At 42.3% G+C, this 19,273-nt stretch overlaps 1 pseudogene across 1 annotated transcript; it reads left to right on the plus strand.

The window, feature by feature from the left end:
* Nucleotides 1-18,047: 18,047 nt before the first annotated feature.
* Nucleotides 18,048-19,069, plus strand: LOC309870201 (zinc-regulated GTPase metalloprotein activator 1F pseudogene; annotated as a pseudogene). The gene is made up of 3 exons: nucleotides 18,048-18,457; nucleotides 18,498-18,602; nucleotides 18,690-19,069. The product of its transcript is annotated as a zinc-regulated GTPase metalloprotein activator 1F pseudogene (transcript).
* The last annotated feature ends 204 nt before the right edge of the window (nucleotides 19,070-19,273 follow it).

The following is a 19,273-nucleotide window of genomic DNA, read 5'->3' on the forward strand; positions in this document are numbered from 1 at the left end:
TGCACACCCCAGAGCATCTAGCACAGAAGTGTTCCACACAATGATAAAGGCTTCACAAAATTACACTCTAGTAAATCTTCCCAATTTCATGAATGACTAAACCATCAAGAGAGAAGGCCACTTCTTGAGGCTTTGGCCTGCATGTGAAAATGCCCTGAAATTCTGGGCAAGACAAAGTCAGAGAGGAGCAGCCCCCTGGTCACTTCCTAACTGCTAGAAACTGTAAGAGCTCTTGAACCATCTGGCTATTGTGCTGTTCCTGCTTCAGGTCACTCACACAACCTTCCCAGCCATCCTATGTGGTAGATGCTGCCATCCCCAATTTACCAAGGGAACCAAGACCCAGAGGCCTTTGCTGACCTGTGGAGGCCACAAAAAGAGACAATATCAGGGCCTGGGCTTACACCTAGGTACTTCTGGCCAGGCTTTAAAATCTTAAACCCAAGGCTAACATTGACTTCACATTTGACCATGCACCAAGTACAGAGTGCAGCCCTTCACAAGCATGATCTTGTTGAATCCTGACAATGGCCCTAAAATATCAGTACTCTTCCAACCCACTTCATGGCAGAAAAGTAAGGTTCAGGAGAATGAAGCAATGAGCTGGATGTCCCAAGCCAGCAAATGGCAGAAAGGAGATTCGAAGCCAGGTCTGTACCATGAGCCTGGCGTTTAAACCACTTGAATAACCTACTTACCTGTGTGTAGAGATTATTCAGGAGCAGGACCTCGCCCAAGTGCATGAAACTTGGTTCATCAGCAAGGAACCAGAAACCATGGCATTTTCTTTGACATATTTCTCTGTTAGGATCCTGGTGTGGGGTCCTCAAGTCAGGTTGTGCCTGGAAGGTAGAGGGCCACCTGTTCATCTCATCCTGGCATGTGTTGCATGCCTTCCACTATGCTTAGGACGTATACATTGTCCCTTCAGTGAAGCCCAGAAGGAAGTCTGGTTTAGTGGGAAAGACACAGAATTGGAGTCAGTCACCTGAAATTCAAAACAAAGCCAGATTTCTTTCACTCACTTCTGTAGAACATGGTAGATGAACCTGTAGATTCTAGAACCACACTGCCTCTGTTCAGATTTCACTCACAACTTACCTCCCTACCACTTTGCCTATCTGTGACCCAGTTTCTCCATCTGTAAAAAGAGAATGATAATAATAGCATGCTTATCTCCTGGCTGTGAAAATGTAAGGAAATCATGTGCACAAAGCCCTTGGAACAGTCCTGGACCAAGGGAAGTGTTTGCACTGATCTTGCCTCCAGCCTTTGTATGCCTACCTGGAAACTGGTACTGGCTAGTGTGTATCTTTAAAATGCAGGAATTCACAATATCCTGTTTCTTTGTCCTCAAAAGAGCAGCTTCCTCTTCCTACCTTGGAGAACTGTCTCAGTTCACAGACATAAAAGCATCCAGGATGTTACCTGGCTCATCGTGGATACCCAGTAAGCATTATTATTACCCATTTATGATGTGAGCCTCGCCTTACTTTTCAGCAAAGTGGGTAGCCTCGGGAAGACTGCCCAGTACGTGCTGCTATCATCATTTTACAAATAAGGGAACCAAGACCCAGAGACTTTCACTAAGGTTAACATGTTATACACGTCCTACAATGTAGGTCAAAATGCTGTGTAAGCAATGAGATGATGTACAATAGGGAGCTGCTACCACCGCCCACGCCTGCCTCCTCCACCAGCACCTCCCCACCCCATGTGCTTCTTCAAACTCCAGCCACTCCCTCCCTCCCTTTCCGGTTGGAAGCTGCCTCCTAGTCCCCTCTGCCTCCTGACTCTTCCCATCCCTTGTTATTTCCCAGCTGCCCCTGGACCCTGCTCCTTCCCAGGCAGATCCTCTCCCTGCAAACATCTGCCTCACCCTCCAGGGTTAGCAGAGCCTTCCCATTCCTCTCCCTTGTCCACTGGGCTGCTGGCAGGAAGCCGTTCCCTCCTCTCTCCACCCTGTTCCCTTTGGTAACACCCTGCACACATGGGAATTATTTCTTCTGGCAACAGGTGTCCAGCTGTTAAAGAGACACATCAGTCTTTGCCAGAAGGAGACAGGAAGGGAGGTGGAAAAATGAGACCCAAATGGAAAAGGCCTCCTTCCCTGCTCCGGCCAGAAACTCTAAGAAATGGGGAGGTGTGCATAGAAGCCACTGAACCCAGAAGGGTACAAGAAAGCAAATCACAGATTTTTATCTGAGGAGCTAGATTCACCTAAACGCCCACTTCTTACCCAGACAAGCGCCAGAAAGCCCCTCTCAAGAGCAAGTGGAATGCAACAGGTGTGAAAACAAAGAATAAACTAAGATGCCAAAGTGAAGGGTCACCCACTCTAAAGACTCATTTCTAGTTACTTCCTCAACTGTATTCACCACCGACAGAATACAGGATGGAACTATCTCCAAGTTTAAGCAAATGGATAACCTAAAGTACAAGGACGGTGCCTGGTACACAGTAAGCATTATGTGTGTATTAGTTAATTGTACAGCTTTATCATCAATAATGATAAGAATGCATCAAAGTTCTGGGAAAGGAGATTAGGGATTTTGGAGCCAGAGACCTGGTCTGAAGTTCTCCTTCAAGCTCACTCTCCTTCCACCCTTCTTCCCAGTTCTGCCCTTGGTTGCTGCCTTCAAAGAGTTTATTTGACTTCCTTTCACTTAAGCTCTGTTGACTTTTGAAAACATGTGTTTCATCTCCACCCCTTCCACACACAAACACACACGGGGTTCCACGGAAAAGACAAATCATGGAAATAAAACCTCATAAATCCCTTGACCAGCACTTTGACAGACTTGCTCAGGAACCTAACTGCTAGTCATTTCCAAAGTTTAGTCTTCCAAGAGGTCAAGCTACACACAGTGGATGTACATTTTGAGCCCAAATTCCTGAGGGCACTAGTGACTAACATTTAAATGTCATCTTCTTGGGATGCTTGGGTGACTCAATTGGTTAAGCGGCTGGCTTTTGATTTGATGATCTTAAGCTCAGGTCATGATCTCAGGGTCATGGGATAGAGCTCTGCATTGGGCTCTGCACTGAGTGTGGAGTCTGTTTGAAGATTCTCTCTTTCTTTTTTTTTTTTTATAATTTTTTATTTTTTATAAACATATATTTTTATCACCAGGGGTACAGGTCTGTGAATCACCAGGTTTACACACTTCACAGCACTCACCAAAGCACATACCCTCCCCAATGTCCATAATCCCACCCCCTTCTCCCAACCCCCTCCCCCCAGCAACCCTCAGTTTGTTTTGTGAGATTAAGAGTCACTTATGGTTTGCCTCCCTCCCAATCCCATCTTGTTTCATTTATTCTTCTCCTTCTGATTCTTCCCCCAGTCATGCACTCGCTCTCTGTCTAAAATAAATAAATAAATCTTTTTATAAATAAATAAATAAATAAATAAATAAATAACTATCATCTTCTTGAAAAGTTTCTAGAAGAATAATCAGATTCAGGCTAAAAGACATGACATTCCACTTTTCACCTCAGATTCCACTCTGGAAACTTGACCTTAGACTTTCTGTTTAGTTTTTTCCACTTTTACTTCCTATTCCATGCCTGACTCCACCCCCAACCCCAAACACACATGTATGCAAATAAACCCAGTTTATTTGTGTTTCCAGCTACACAGAGCTCTTCTGGGTTCTTCAAATGCACCATGCACTCTCATATGCTTCCCCAATGGGAACTCTGATTCATCCTTCGAATCCTGGCCCATGCAAAGGGATTTCAGCACATCTGGAAAATTTATCCCTTTTCTCTCATCTCATGACACTGCCTTAACATATAATACTGTGGCCATTGGTTTAACCATCTGCTTTTCATTCTTCAAGGTCAGAAACTATATCAGGCACCTAATTTCTTAACATCTACTATAGTCAGTACCTGGCATATAATAGGTGCTCAGTGAATGTGTGAAAAATGAAATAATGGAATGTTTCAGAGGTTACTATGTGTGAATGAGGCTCACATTTCATTTAAGACCTGCTGGTAGAGCCCTTTTAGTCCATTTATCTAGTGCTATGAAATGATATTCAGAGTAGTTTAACATAACCCAACACAGAGTAGCTTAAAACAGCAATCATTTTAATGCCTCTCACAGCATCTCTGAGTTAAGAATTCAGGAAATACTTGGCTGGCAAGTATTGGCTGGGTCAGTGTCATTCACTCAGTTGCATTCAGTTACAGTCTGACAGTGGTTGAAGCTGGAATAGTGTGGAGAAGTTGGGGGTTGAGAGGCTGGAGTGCGACTGGGTATCTCTCCCCATGTTATCTCAAGGACTCTCCATGTGATCTCTCTGCATGAGTGTGCTACTTTGAGCTTCCTCCCAACATGGCAGCTCAGAGAAGTTGGCCTACTTATATGAAGACTGGAGTCCTCAAGAGAAATCACCACTTATGACCTACACTTGGAAAGTCATGCATTTGTCACTTCCACTGTACCTTGGCCAAAACAGTCACCAAAGATTGTCTGGTTTTCAGAGAACATAGACCCCGCTTTCCATGAAAGGAAAGTCAAAAAATTTGCAAACACATTTTAAAACCACCCCATTTAAATGCAATATGAATAGAAAAAGGACAGCTGTGGAAAAACATGAAATTAAGTCTATAGTGTGGTTAATAGTAATGTGCCAATGCTAATTCCTTAGTTTCAACAAATTTAACCATGGAACTGTAAGATATTAGGGGAAACTGGATGATGGGATATGGGAAATCTCTCTACTATCTTTGCAACTTTTCTACAAACCCCAAATCATTCAAAAATAAAAAGCTGAGTTAAAAAAAATGCTATACACTTCCTTCTCTCCACTCTAGGAGCTGTTAGAGAGCAACTAGTCTTAAACAAAAAAGCTCACATGTATGCAAAAACTAAGAAATAATTCTGGCAATCTTCCATTCTGGTCAAGCAGGATTTGCCACACCATCTACAATTAGGTATTCACAAAGTTCTGTGACATACACTTAAATGCCCATCTCCCTTATTAGATGCTATGTCCCCTGAAGGAACTTCTCTTTCTATTCTTTTTATCCACAGTACTCAGAAATATGTTAAATTCATGTACAAGTTTGAACCATATGAAAATGCCAGTTTCATAGCTCAAAAACAATTGAATGGTAGCAAACAATCTACAAACAACTGAATGAAATGGACTTTCCTTATCTTTTCCATATTTTTTGTGCAAAGGGAATAACAGAGTCCAAAATTCCTAAAGGAGGAATTCTTTTATAAAAATAGTATTGATCTATATTTTTCACTGGGAGCTCCACAAAGACCTTGGAATTCCTTACCCCACTGGCCTCTTGAGCCCTCTCTAACTTCTTATCTCCAGAGCAGATGCCTTTGCTGAGCTGAGAAAGTCTGCCTTGCTCTAGTAGGCCAACAGCCAGAGGCCACAGACCTCCAGATGCAGACATGAACGTTCGGGGTGGGGTCCATGATAGCAGAGGATCCAGGCCCAGCTGGAAGGCAGCCATGGGCTGCCTGGAGTGGGAGGCTGCAGGAAGCGAAGGAAGGAGGAAGTTATCTTGTTGGCAAACCCCACCCCTTCTCTATTTCCCAGGAGGTCAAGCAGATGTCATCAGATGAATTTTTCCAGACTTGAATGGAAGATCTAATATGATTCTAACAGGAGACGGTGGGGGGCACATTTTGCCACTTTCCTTCTTCCTTTTTTTCTTTTTAAACCCAAACTTAGGAGCAACGGCAGCCGCCCTGGTATTGTGTTAGGTTGTATATCACTCTGCACGGCCCATATAAGCAAGAAACAGTCACCAGAAGGACAAAGGTAATTTGAGTCTTATGCATGCTACATGACTTCCTCCAGGATCAAATTAAGACATGTCTTCAGACACATCCGAGGGGAGAAGGTGGGGAGTGACACTTGGTGGCCCAAAGAGTTCTGCCACCATGATGGTCTCCAACTAGTTGTTGAGTCATATCCAGAAATGTGTTGCCTGTTTCTCTGTTTATGAATTATCCTTCCCCAAACAGAACAGCTGGAGCATTTTGTTCTCCATTCTTTGAATACAACTGGGCTTTCCAATTTCTTCTATAGTTTAACACACACACAGCAATAAAACACAGAGCCATTTTCTGTGGTATTTAGTTAATGATGCAGTGTCTGGCAGCCTCTCCTCCTTCACCAAAGCCATCCTTGGGAAAAGTTCTCATTCAAACACTCTAGAGGTTGTTTTTAACTGGCAAGTCCCAAGACTTAGACATTTTTTGGGCAATCTGGTTCTTATTTTAACTGAAACTAGTTTATTCTCCTCAGAACAAAAGAATGCCAACAATTCATCAGTCCTTCACACTGCTATGTCACCAGCCAGAGTCTTCCTGAGCTCTGAGAAACAGTGCTTCAGGAGATTAAAATAGAGAGAGAGTTCCTGATGGTTGTGTGAGGCATCTGTTTTTAATTGGTCTTATTCTTTATTCTGTGTGGCTATGCAGCAAAGGAGTATGCTGAGACCCAGTGTACATCATGACTGAGAGACTTTGGAACCAGACACACTGAGGTATGAGCCACACTCCAATGAGAACTGGGATGTAATCAACACAGGGCTGGTATGGGAAGAGGGTACTTCTGTGAAAGATCAGGAATTTAATACTGGCTCAAAGGCCTACATGCAATAGAATCTTTTTGCAGATCATCCTATAGATCTTCAGAATCAGACACACAAAAGCTCATCCATGGGTTCAAGAATACTAAATAATAATGTTGACCATGTAATGCCAACTATGTGCCAGGTTCTGGTCTAAACTCTCTTCTGGTCTCATCCTCAGGAGACCACAGGCACCAAAGAGGATTGGAAATACCACAGTGATTATTAATCTGATGACCACCCAAAAAAGAGCAGAATGCCCCACGTCTCTTGGATCCTGTCACAAACCCAAAGTATGCTCTTCTTTTATAATTATATCTCAGTCTTTTGGAGGATTTAGAAGATCTTTATTTTTGTACATGGAAGAATATTTATTGTTTAGGCCATCTCTAGAGAAGATGACCCATTATAAGTCACTTTAGTTAACTTCGTCCTAAGTCTCTCCAACTTCTTTCCTCCTCTCCTCTTCCCACCCTTCTTTTCTTCTTTCCCTCACTGAGTTAGTCAACATATAATTATTGAATATTTAATTACATGCCTGATTATCCTGGGCACTGAGGGATATAGTAATGTATCTGTCAGAATGGGCTACACCATGTTCCAATGACAAACAACTCAAGAACTTAATGTTTTAAAGCAAGAAAGGCTTATTCTCTTAATGCTTCTTATTCATTGAGGCTTGAAAAAAATATGCAAAATAGGAAAATGAAGAGGATATCCTGATCACAGCCTATATACCAATAGCATATCTGCTCATTTAATTTTCATAACAGCCCTACGAGATGAGAAATGAGGTTCAGAGAAAAATTAGTTCTTTATGTAAGTTGAGACCTGCCACATAATAGAAGCTCTGTAACTATTAGGCTATTACTATCATTGTTAGTATTATTATTATTACTGGAAAGGAGGAAAAGGATGTGGGTCAGTATATTCATGTTCAAAGCAAGAAGTAGAGCACAAGGTAGGTATGTTCCAAAAATAGGAAGGAGACCCCCTTGGGCAGGAAGTCTTCAATTCCTGGGAAGTCTGGGATCCCTTTGAGACACCGATGAATATCATGGACCCACTCCCCAGAAACATGTATACACACACAAACTTTGCACAGATCTTCAGATTCACAGACACACAAAAGCCCATCCCTGGATTCCAGAATAATAAATAATAATGGTGACCATGTAATGCCAACTATATGCCATGCTCTGGTTTAACACTTCACACAAATTATCTCATTTAATCCTTAGAGCAACCCTAAGGAGGTAGGTATAATTATTATTTCATTCTTTGTAGACAAGGACACAGAGACCAAGAAGTTAAATGACTTGTGAAAGGTACACCAAAATGGCTCTAAAGGCAGTATACTTCCCACCTCACCCTACTGAGACTGAAGACCCCACCTGCTGAAGGGTACTGAGTTCCCTTCCTGTATTCAAACACAAAACAAAACCAAAAAAAAAAAAAAAAGAAACACAAAAAAGAAAAAAAAAACTTGTTTTTTTAAGAGCAGATTCTTTGACCAATGAAACAAAATCATGACCACCTGTTCTTCTTATCTGACACCTGCGGACCAAAGCCCTTTCCCAGCATGACCATGAAAGTAAAAACCACTTGATTCCATGGCCATCCTGATTGAGAAATAACTGGTTCCAGAGGTGTTACCATGCAAATCCTTTGAAATAATGAGCTGCCTCACACAAGCAGAAACTCCCTCTCCACCTGTCTCTTCATGAGAAGTGTGTGAAAATTCCTTTCCACCTCAGAGTCTCAGATATATTGATGGCTTAAGCTCTCACCCGCACGACACCTTCAAGTATACCACCAATCCTTCTCCATTAAGTCCAGCAGTGTAACAGAGAAGAGGCCAAAACTGTGGGAAGGTCTCAACGAGCAGGGGCAGGTAGCACACCCACAATTAATTATACACATTTATTAGAGGGCTGGTAAGCAAATCAATGTCATCAATGATTTATTCCCTAATTTGCTTTGAGTATGCACCTCATAAATCAATGATAGAAAATGGCATTAAAGCATTGGTGTTAACTGTCAGCAAAAGGCAGTGTACCGATTCTTTTAATTAAAAGAATGTGTGTGGTGAATATGTCCATGTGTTATATTAGATATGGTGCATTTTTAAATTGCTTTTTCACATCAAAAGAAATGCTAGAAGTTTGGAAGAGGACGAAGAACTGTAAATTCACAGTAAGTGGCAAGAGTCCTGGCATTCCTGGGTGATGTATGGTAATTTGATATGTAGGCTCCTCCAAGAGCATTCTGGGAAGGGAGATAATGTTCTCTAGTTCCAGGCCAGGCTAAATGGATCCATAATAAGAGCCATTGCTGACATTCCACCAGAAGGACATAGAAAACAATGAAATGTGGCATCCCTTCCTTTTGGGTACCAGATAAAATTGATTCTATCTTTCCCGAAGAGCTATATATAAACTATGGAAATTGAGTGCTTATCCAAAACTGACAGTCAAGGTAGCAATGTTTTCCCCCTCCTCCAAAGTTCTGAGGATTAGACAACTTCTTTAGATAAGAAATTAACAAAAAATAATATTTAAAAACCACAGTACTTGCTTAGGTGAAGAAGAGAATCTATTACAATATAGCATGAATTTCTATTTCAATCTTGCCTGAAAACAACAGCTATTGTTAAAATAGATGGCACATGGAAAATATACATTTTTATACTTGATTTTAACCAAAAGACCAAGAAGCAATAAGAAGCACACTTATGAAAGAGAAACCTGTTACTTATATATAGGGACACCCATGTCTCAAGGAGAATATAGTCTGCCAGCCACTCAATGCTTCTAGCCTAAAAGAAATCAGGCTTGGGGCGCCTGGGTGGCTCAGTGGGTTAAGCCTCTGCCTTCAGCTCGGGTCATGATCTCAGGGTCCTGGGATCGAGTCCCTCATCGGGCTCTTTGCTTGGCAGGGAGTCTGCTTCCTCCTCTCTCTCTCTCTCTCTCTCTGCTTGCCTCTCTGCCTACTTGTGATTTCTCTCTGTGTAAAAAAAAAAAAAAAAAAAAAAGAAAAAGAAAAAAAAGAAATCAAGCTTCCATGAAGGAGAAACAGTGGGTAGAGACAGTGTAGTTGCCTCAATGTGAACACAGGCTTTGAGTCAGGTAGACAAGGGTTGAAATTATGGCTCAAATAAATACTATGTCACCTGGGAAAGAGTGCTTTCATCTCCCAAGGTCCCTTGTTTTTGCATCTGCAAGAAGGGCGTAAGAAAATCTATAATTTACAGGATTATAGGATTATAAAAGATAATGCATGTGAATCAATTAGCAGGGATTTCTGAGCTACAGAGATGCTCCATAAATGGTCAAAACAAAGTAAAACATGGTAAAACAAACATGAGAAGCAAAGGTGTGGGGCAGGGTAGAGAGGATAGATGCACATTACAAAGCCTTACAGTGGGACAATAAATGGTAGTATGTGCCTGAGGGTAGAGAAATTTACTGGAGATGTTGAGGTGGAAGAAGAAAGGAGGAGGTGGTGGGAGGGAATAAAATTCCTGAGTAAAGAGCTGCATGACTTCAAGATGGCCTCTTCATATCTTGAACCTCAAGTCTTAAGTGGTAAAACGGGAGTTTGGTGCTACATGATCTCTGGGTACCTTTTAGTTCTAAAAGTCGGGGAATGTGTTAGCCAGAGATCAAGTGGGCTCTGAGGGTTTCCTGATTTCTGGGGGATAGCACGTAAGTTCTGTCCCTGTGTTTATTTTTTAAGATTTTATTTTTAAGTAATCTCTATACCCAACATGGGGCTCAAACCCACAACCCCAAGATCAAGAGTTGCACACTCCTCTAACTAAGCCAGCCAGGCACCCAGGTCCCTGCGTTTAGATCAGTTCTTCCCACCTGTGTCTTAAACGAGTCCCTTTACAGTGTTTCATTCCTCAAACTTGGGCTAGGAAAGGACCAGGAGGCCAGCTGAAATGCACTGTTCCCATATTGGGGTATATGCTGAGTTTGGTTCTTTCCTGTTCAGAGATTGTAGAAATGTGGGCCCTTATGAATATTCAACAACTAGCTACAATACAGTGTGTGCCGACATGCCTGCAAATACCCCATGTGCTGCTGAGGATGTCTGGAAGCAACAGGCAAGGCACGAGAAAGAGCTGGCAGGGTCCTCTTAAGTAACCACTCTGCCTCTACCGACTTCTTCTCATATTCTTTTCTCTGCCTGGAATGCCCTTTTCACCCTTGATCTTGGTCTCCCTGTGGAAACTCTTCTGTATTTCTTTTAGGCTCTAAAGGTAAAGGCAGCCTCCCTAGGAAGTCATTTACACTTCTGTCAGATAGATGCAGTCAAGGTCCCTCAAGAGCACAGTGTACTTCTCTACCGGCCTTCACTGCCTTCTTGTTTATGGTACAGCCCCTGCCCAGAAGCTTCGTCCCGGGTCCAGGCTTATTTACCCAACTGCGTGCTCCAGAGCTCATGATATCTCTCTGCAGAGTAAAATGGTTAGAAACTCTGGAGAAAGCCAGTCTGGCTCCATCATGCCTAACCGGGTTATCTTGAGCAAGTTACTTACTTGCGCATGGGTAAAGGAGAGGTAATAGTATCCCCAGTTTGGATCAGACCCCTTGTTAGTGTTCTCGTGGTGTTCTATGTACTTCTTTCCTTTGTGGTGTGGACCACCAGTGTACATAAGTCATGGATTAAGTAGTTAACACTTTCATATATGTCTTCTCTCTCAGAATAAAAGCTCCACTGACGCATAGACCAACGCTGCATCACTTGATGCTTTATTTCAAGTTTCTAGAAGTTGGTTGAATGGGTGAAGCAAGGAAGGAAGGAAGAAATGAGAGAGCATATGTATGAGTGAATTATATTACTTTCAATATTCTCTACCAGATGGTTAGTCCCTTGAGGGAAGAGTGTATCTTTAAATCTTTATATCCCTTACGCTGCCTAACATGGAATAGATGTTGAACATGAAGCAGAATTTAATTAAAGGGTCCTCTCTGTATAGAGGCAAGTACACTCTGGGAGCAGTAAGAATTCTCCCTGTAAATCCTGTGTTCCCTTGAGATGGACCACTTGTCTTTCTGCTGTTTTCATCTCCGTTTCTCCACCTGCGAAAGCAGAGTAATTGGCCCATGACACGCCAACACTACGTCACTAAACCTCAGGCTGTCAGCTCAGAAACCAGGGCAAACCTTGTCCAGTTCCCATGACCTCATCGAACAAAATCATGGGGCAGGGTGGACCCCACCCTCACTGCAGCTCACTGGCACGAACACACAGCCAACATCAGGGTTTGGACTGTCCTTGCTTGTGCAGTGGAGGTGCAGGCTCAGCCACACTCAAGGATTTTATAAGAGATACTTGTATTGACTTGTACTGAAGGCCATTGCTTCAGGTAAACCCACCTCAGACACACTGAATCTCAGGATCTGGACTTAAACTGTGTGGATTTTAAAACTGGGGTTCTTTAAAAATTTTGTATCTGCCATATCTAAACATTTGGAAGTTGTTATTTATAATTCTCTGATATAACTGCATAAAACACTGAACCCAAGACCTACCAAAAGTCTAAAGAGTCATATATGCACAAAGCTATAAATATATGGTGGTAGATACATCTTCATTGACATATACTTTATATTAAATATGGTGCTATATATACCAAGTAGTATAAAAAGTAATATAAAAAGGAGTTGGGGTAAATTGGAAAGGGAGGTGAATCATGAAAGACTATGGATTCTGAAAAACAATCTGAGGGGTTTGAAGTGGCGGGGGGTGGGAGGTTGGGGTACTAGGTGGTGGGTATTATAGAGGGCACAGATTGCATGGAGCACTGGGTGTGGTGAAAAAATAATGAATACTGTTTTTTTGAAAATAAATAAATTGAAAAAATTAAAAAAAAAACGTAAACATGAAACAGACCCAACTCTCAAAGATCTCCCTGATAATCAGAAGAAATGGTATCATCATAATAATTCATATCAGTTAGAGTATCTTTGGGTGCAAATAACAGAAAATGCTAATTTATACTGGCTTTAGTAATTCAGAAATGTAGCAGCAAGTCCAAGGATGGGGGAGGATTTAGAATTGGGTGACTTTGTGGCTGACAGCATCATCAAGAATGGAGGTCTTTTCCATTTCTCTGCTCGTGTGTTCAGTGTTGCCTTCTTCCTCCGTTTAGGAAATTACTTTATTCTTATGTGCCAGTTCCAGATATAACACCTGGATATGACAATTTCTAGAGGCAAAATGAGGCTATCTCTTCTGTGTTCTCCTTTGTGAACCCCCTTTCCCACCACTGTTCAGACCTGAGTCACATTCCCATCTCTAACCCAACCATTGGCAAAATAGGCATGGGACCATGGTGAGGACTTATTCCTGAGTTTATGATGGTGGGCAATGTTCCCAGAAACATGTGGAAGAGGCAGACACCAAAACATAATTGAGGTTCTAGAACTCAAGACAAAGGGAAGGTAGATGGTAGGAGGGCAACTAAGATCTGCTAGAATATTTAACATCAACTTGGCATTTGATGCTATGTGTGCTTTTCATACCCATTATCACTTGAATATAAACTCCATGAGCTCATATACCTGTTGTAGCTTTTGTTCTAGGATGTATCATAAACACAGAGAAAATTCCTAGCACACAATAAATACTCAAGAAATATGTGTTGAATAAATGAAATATTAACCACATTATTTCACCCTCATGGAAACAGAAGTTGATAGTGGTTATATGGATTATCCAATCATCTAGCTATGGAATTTCAAAAGAAAGATTTGAACTCATATGTGCTAGACTTCATATCCAGTGTTTTTTGAATCACTTTGGCTTAGCTGCCTTATTTCTTAAAGAGGTATGGGTAAAGTGTTTTGGCATCTTCTGGCATAGGTTATTGATTTTTACTGGGATACTTAGAAGACTTCATGGAGAAGGAATATATAATTTCTACATGGAGTTCTCAATGTACACATTCATACATATAATAATAAGTAACTCTTGCTGGGAAGAAGTCCAAAATTCTAAATTTTCATGCACTAATTATAAGTACATAATCTGTATATGAGCATAAGGAAAATACTTTTTTCATATTTTTAAAAAGTCTTTGCAGTATTTTCAGCTGCTGTATTTAATAACAACCCACTGGATTTTTTTTTTTTTAAATCAGTTTCTACTTTGATATGTCAACATTTGCCTTAAGTTGTAATGTGACATTGGCTTCATAATCTGGAGTGGTGTGCCTGGGCCATTTCATTCACCAGTACAGTCATTCAACAGCTATTAATTGAGTGTATCATGGGCTATGTAATGGTCTAAATGTGGAGGACATGCAGGGAACAACATTAGCCAAGCGTCCACTTGTAGACTCTGCAAGGTGGTGGCAGGAGCTATGAAGAAGCTCTCAACAGTGGAAACGGATAGGAGCCCAGGATGGTGGGAGAAGAAAGGATGCTCTTTTATACACAAAATTAGAGACAGCCTTTTAGCTAAAGTGATATGTGAGCAGACTAGCATGAAGTCAGGGTGAAGAATATTCCAGAATGAAAGAACAGGAAACACAAATTCCCTGAGACAGGGTAATGCTTGATGTGTTTGAGGAATGGTGAAGAAGTCAGTGAAACCAGAACAGGAGCGGGTAAAATGATGGCAGGAGGTGGGATCAGGGGAGTCCCCAGAGCACACCTACGGGTTCATGGGCTTGGAGGCATGACCCACTGCAGGGGTGGAAGAGGAGTATGCATGACCCCTCAAACCAGCCTCACTGAACTCCAACTGGAGAAGAGGACACACCAGCAAAGGCCATCATGTAATATCCACACACACACAAATGAAATTTGAGACACAGTGTTAACCAGGCTGGACTGGGAAGTCAGAAAGTCCTATGACAGAATCCAGGTTCTGTCATGTACTTGCCACACATACTTTGTCCTGGGAAAGTGACATAAACTGTCTGAGTCTCAGCCTTTTCATCTTAAAATATTATGATCGTACTTACCTCATTTTGCTGTGAGAACTAAGCAAAATAGAGTATGCAATGCAATTAAAAGTGTCTGGCACATAGTAGGTGTTCATTAAAGCACACCATTGTTATTACCATCACCATTACTACTACTATTCACTGGTCCTTGCTCAACATGACAGACATTCTCACCAGGTTAGGCTCTTCCCAGGCTAACGATTCAAAACTAGGAAGAGTCTTTCCAGAAACAAACCATTTGCACTTGCAGAAAGAGCAGTGATGTCCCTTAGTGAAAAACTGGGAGCCGCAAGAAGAAACTAAGAAGCTGGCATACCTCCATGTGAAGGAGCAGAGGACGATCCACCTGAACCAGGTGGAGGGGAAGAAGAACAAAGTGCCCTCTTTGACAGCCCCAGGTCACTGCTGCCTGGGATTTCACCCCTAATAAGCTCTTTCAGGGCTCTCTTTCAGCATCCCAGGAGCAGACTGTTTTCCTTGCATATTCTCTGAGGAGCCAAATATGACTCATCTGAACTGCACACCTGGGCCTGTGGTTTGGGCCACGGCAGAGGGGACAGGACAGGGAGTTGCCCTAAGGCCCAGGGTGCATACAGAAGTCCTTAATGTAGGAGATTTCAAGGCTACCTAACTGCAAAGTTTTCTTGCCTCCCTACCCTGTGATCAGTAAGGATAAAGGGGGCCTATTTGTCTTTCTTAAACTGCATCCAAAGGGTCTCAGCTTGTGGGGGGGGGGGGAAATGACTGTACCTGGAAGATTTGTGGTATCAGGCAGGAGGGAAGGGTGAATGGTGCAAGCAGGAAAGATAAAGAGGTGTGTTGAAGGGTTGCTGTCTGACGACACATCAAGGCAACATGGAGACAGAGAAAGACATCTCATTCTGCTTCCAGGTCCCAGGCCCTTCTTTTCTGACCAGAACAAGGCAGAGTGACATAGTATATGCTCTTGCACAGGACAGTTCACCAGTGCATGCCTCAGGCAGTCTTTCATTAAGGCTGTAGGGTACATCAGACTCCCATGTCAGTCCCCTGGACTCTCCCCAGCCAGGACTCCTGCTCAGCCCTCCCCTAGCGCTGAGCCAATCCTAACTTCCAGTGGTTTCCTTTTAATGCCTTTTTAACAATTGTCGGAGACCAGCTGTGACAGGCTGACACAGGGCTAGGCAGGAGGGTGCTGCAAAGGTGCAGAAAACTGCATCCCTGTGTTCACACCCTTCAGAGTCCAGCTTCACTTCCCATAGTTGCACCAGCTCCCCCTCCCACAAATACTGCCCCGTGCAAACAGTTTAACAGGTTCTTTATGAAGCTCTGAGTTCAGCTTCAACACTACCACTCACCAGCTAAGCGACCTCAGGCAGGAAATGTGCTCTCCTAGGAACTGTTTTCTCATCTTCAAAATAGGAATAATCCCTCTTGTCCTGCCCACGACAGCTAGATTGTTGTGAATCCTAGAGACGACAACCATAGAAGCCTTTGAAGAAATTAAACATTATATAGAACCCAGATATCAGAAAGTGTTAAAATTCCTTAGCTGGTAGGAATAGTAAGCATGAGAGGCTTCAGGCACAATGGGATGCCCCCACCAAGTCATCAAAGGTGAGGTTCTAGAAGCCCGCAGGGTCTTTCTCAGCTTTATTCCAAAGTATTGGTTAAATTCCTTAGTCACAAGGAAGGGACTAAAAGACGACCCAGAACCAAAGCAAGTAGCACCAAACAGCCACACAACTTCCTTCCTGTCTCTCCTCAAGTGACTTGTTTTTACTGGAACCCGATTTCCTCTTCCTGTCTGGGAAACCCCGTTGACAAAGACTAACTCCATAAGGAAAGGAAAAAGAAAGCTCTTTGCACCAGCCAGCCTTGGAATTTCACCAGGTTATCCTCCTAAACCTGAACCAAAATAGTCCATGACTCATCATGTGTACTTGGGGAGCCAGTAAGTGGGGAGGGGGGCTTCCCCACTTATCTTCCCAGGAGAACACATCCTGCATGTTTGTCAGTAAAAAAGCAACCTGTAGGGATGTCTCTGTAGGAAAACAAATTGGGAAAAAACTCATTGGCAGAAAACTCCATCTCCAAGGCACTGTTTACAATATCTAAGCTCCCTGCAGGCTGTCCTCAGCCATCTTCTTGTCTTGCACTGCAGTGCACTCCCTGCTGTGTCTGCTTATCCAACTCAAATTTTCTTTCACTGCTTACCACTCCACACCCAAGGTGACAGATTCCTGGTTGTGTGACCCCAGACTCAGGCTCTTCAAGCTTTAGTTTTCCAACCTGCTCTAGTGCTAGTAATGGGAGTGATAGCTTACAATGACAGAGCTCTTTGCCTCTGCCACCGCGGGAAGGAGGAGCTTAGGAGGAGGAGCTCCTCCTGCCTTCATTTCACAGATGACGACACTGAATCAGATAAGTAATTCACCCAAGATAACACACCAGAAGCAGAACCAGAATTAAAATACAGGCTGTCTGGTCCATGGTTTTAACCAATATTCTACACTTCTTGATCCAATTCATCAGTGTGTTTTGAAGGTTAAAAGAGATAACTGGAAAATGGTAAGCAGTGAATAAATATTGTTATAATATTGGGTGAAAATATATATCAGAGCATCTGGTATGGTACCTGATTCATAAAGGGTCTTTAACGTATATTAGTTCCCTTTCTTTCATCCATCTTCTTGAAGCAATGCCCTGGCCAGGATCTTCTTCAGGCAGTCCAGAATGTGTTTTTTGAAGGTTTTTCTGAAACAGCTGTAGCACTCGATAAATTTTTTCCTTGAAATAGAGTCTTCTGAGTAACTGAATCCTTGACAGGAGATCCACCACTTTCTAGATGGTGCTTTAACCAAAGGTACTCAGCCATGGACACAAGTACCATCAGTGCAACAGAGAGCTGATTCTTGGTAAGAAAGCAGGGTTGTTATTTTCCATGATGGAACTCCTAACAGAGTGATAGTCTTGTCTTTAACCATTGTTCTCTCCTTTCTCATTTTATCAAGGATAAAGAAGAGCATCATATAATGACAAAGGGGCCAATTCTCTAAGAAATAACAGTCCTGGACATGTATGCACCTAACAACCTGAGGCAAAAATTGATACCAATGCAAAGAGAAATAGAAGAATCCACTATTCTAGTTCGAGCCTTTAACACCCTTCTATCAGAAATGGACAGATCCAGCAGGCAGAAATCAGTGAAGACAGAGTTGAACTCAATAGTGTCCACAGTTAACCCTCAGGTTCACATGGAATATTCACCAAAATAGACCACACTCCAGGCCATCTTCACAAAGGTAGTGGAATAGAAATAAATACAATGTCTGCTCTCAGGCCCCAGTAGAATTAAACTAGAAATCAGTAACAAAAATATAGCTGGAAAAATCCCCAAATACTTGGAGATTAAACAATTTGCTTCTACATAACATAGAGGGTCCCAGCTCTTGAGCTAAGTGGGAGGCATGCTGTGAAGCTGGCTGGGATGTTACAGGCTAGCAGAGATGTGGATGAGGAAGAGGAGCAGGCAGAGGAGGACTCTGCTGAGATGCCCCACAGAGATGAAGGAAAGAGAGAAGGAGGAAAAATCTGGTCCCAGTGCTAAGATCCCAGCCACAATTATCACCAGGTATTTCGGTGCTAGAAAGAAAATACTTTTGAATGATATCTTGACAGAGCAACATAGTGAAAGAGGAATAGTTATTTCAAACAAATTTGAGAAAGGGAGTACAGTGGAGAAGTCCTTAGCTGTCAGCCAAAGTGCTCTACCAAGAAAGGCTGGAACTTTAAACGGCTGCCTCTGCTGTTCAGTAAAAGACAATGGCCTTGGAGCTCATGAGAATTTAATGCAGAGAAGGGAAAATTTGATGATATGCCATTAGATGAGCGATACTGGTGCTGTAGCTTCTCTGCTTTGGGTTGATGCTGAATTAAGGATTGATATTTATCTTGCTGGGATCTTAACTCTTAGGGATTCAAAATATGGATTAAAACATTTAGCAGAAGAAAAATCTGATACCCTTATCCATGAGGCTTCTAGGTAAGCTGCTTTGGCAGGTATCATCATTATTAATAAAAGAGATAGGGTTTCACAAGGGAATTTAAGCAAACTAAGAATGACTATTAGATCAATAAATGGACAGGGAAATTACCAAAAAAAAAAAAAAAAAAAAGATCAAGTGAGCTGATCTCTCCAATGAACTAGATCTTCATGCCTTTGACAGTCTCTCTGGAAAACACTTGCAGACAAAAACTCCATCACTTACCAACCACACAACTTTGCCCTGATTAAGGCATTATCACAGTTGCATTTAAGTACCAGGAAACATGAGGGAAGAAAATCTAAATGTATTTATTCAGAATCTTCCGTGGGAGAAGAAGATGAGAAACAAGGGCAGTGACTACAAGGGACGGGTGTTGATCAAAGACACACCCAAACTAACAATCAGCCAAGGTGTCCGTGAGCTCTGTAATCTGGAGACCAGTGAGCTGGAAAGAAGATGCTGATATAAACATTCGGGTGCATGAAGTGGTGATGCAACATGGGGGCTTAAGTGGGTAGGAGAAGAATAAATGAAACAAGATGGGATTGGGAGGGAGACAAAGCATAAGTGACTCTTAATCTCACAAAACAAACTGAGGGTTGCTGGGGGGAGGGGGTTTGGGAGAAGGGGGTAGAATTATGGACATTGGGGAGGGTATGTGCTTTGG

This window comes from Mustela nivalis (assembly GCF_964662115.1).
Source record: "Mustela nivalis genome assembly, chromosome: 7".
Lineage (NCBI taxonomy): Eukaryota > Metazoa > Chordata > Mammalia > Carnivora > Mustelidae > Mustela > Mustela nivalis.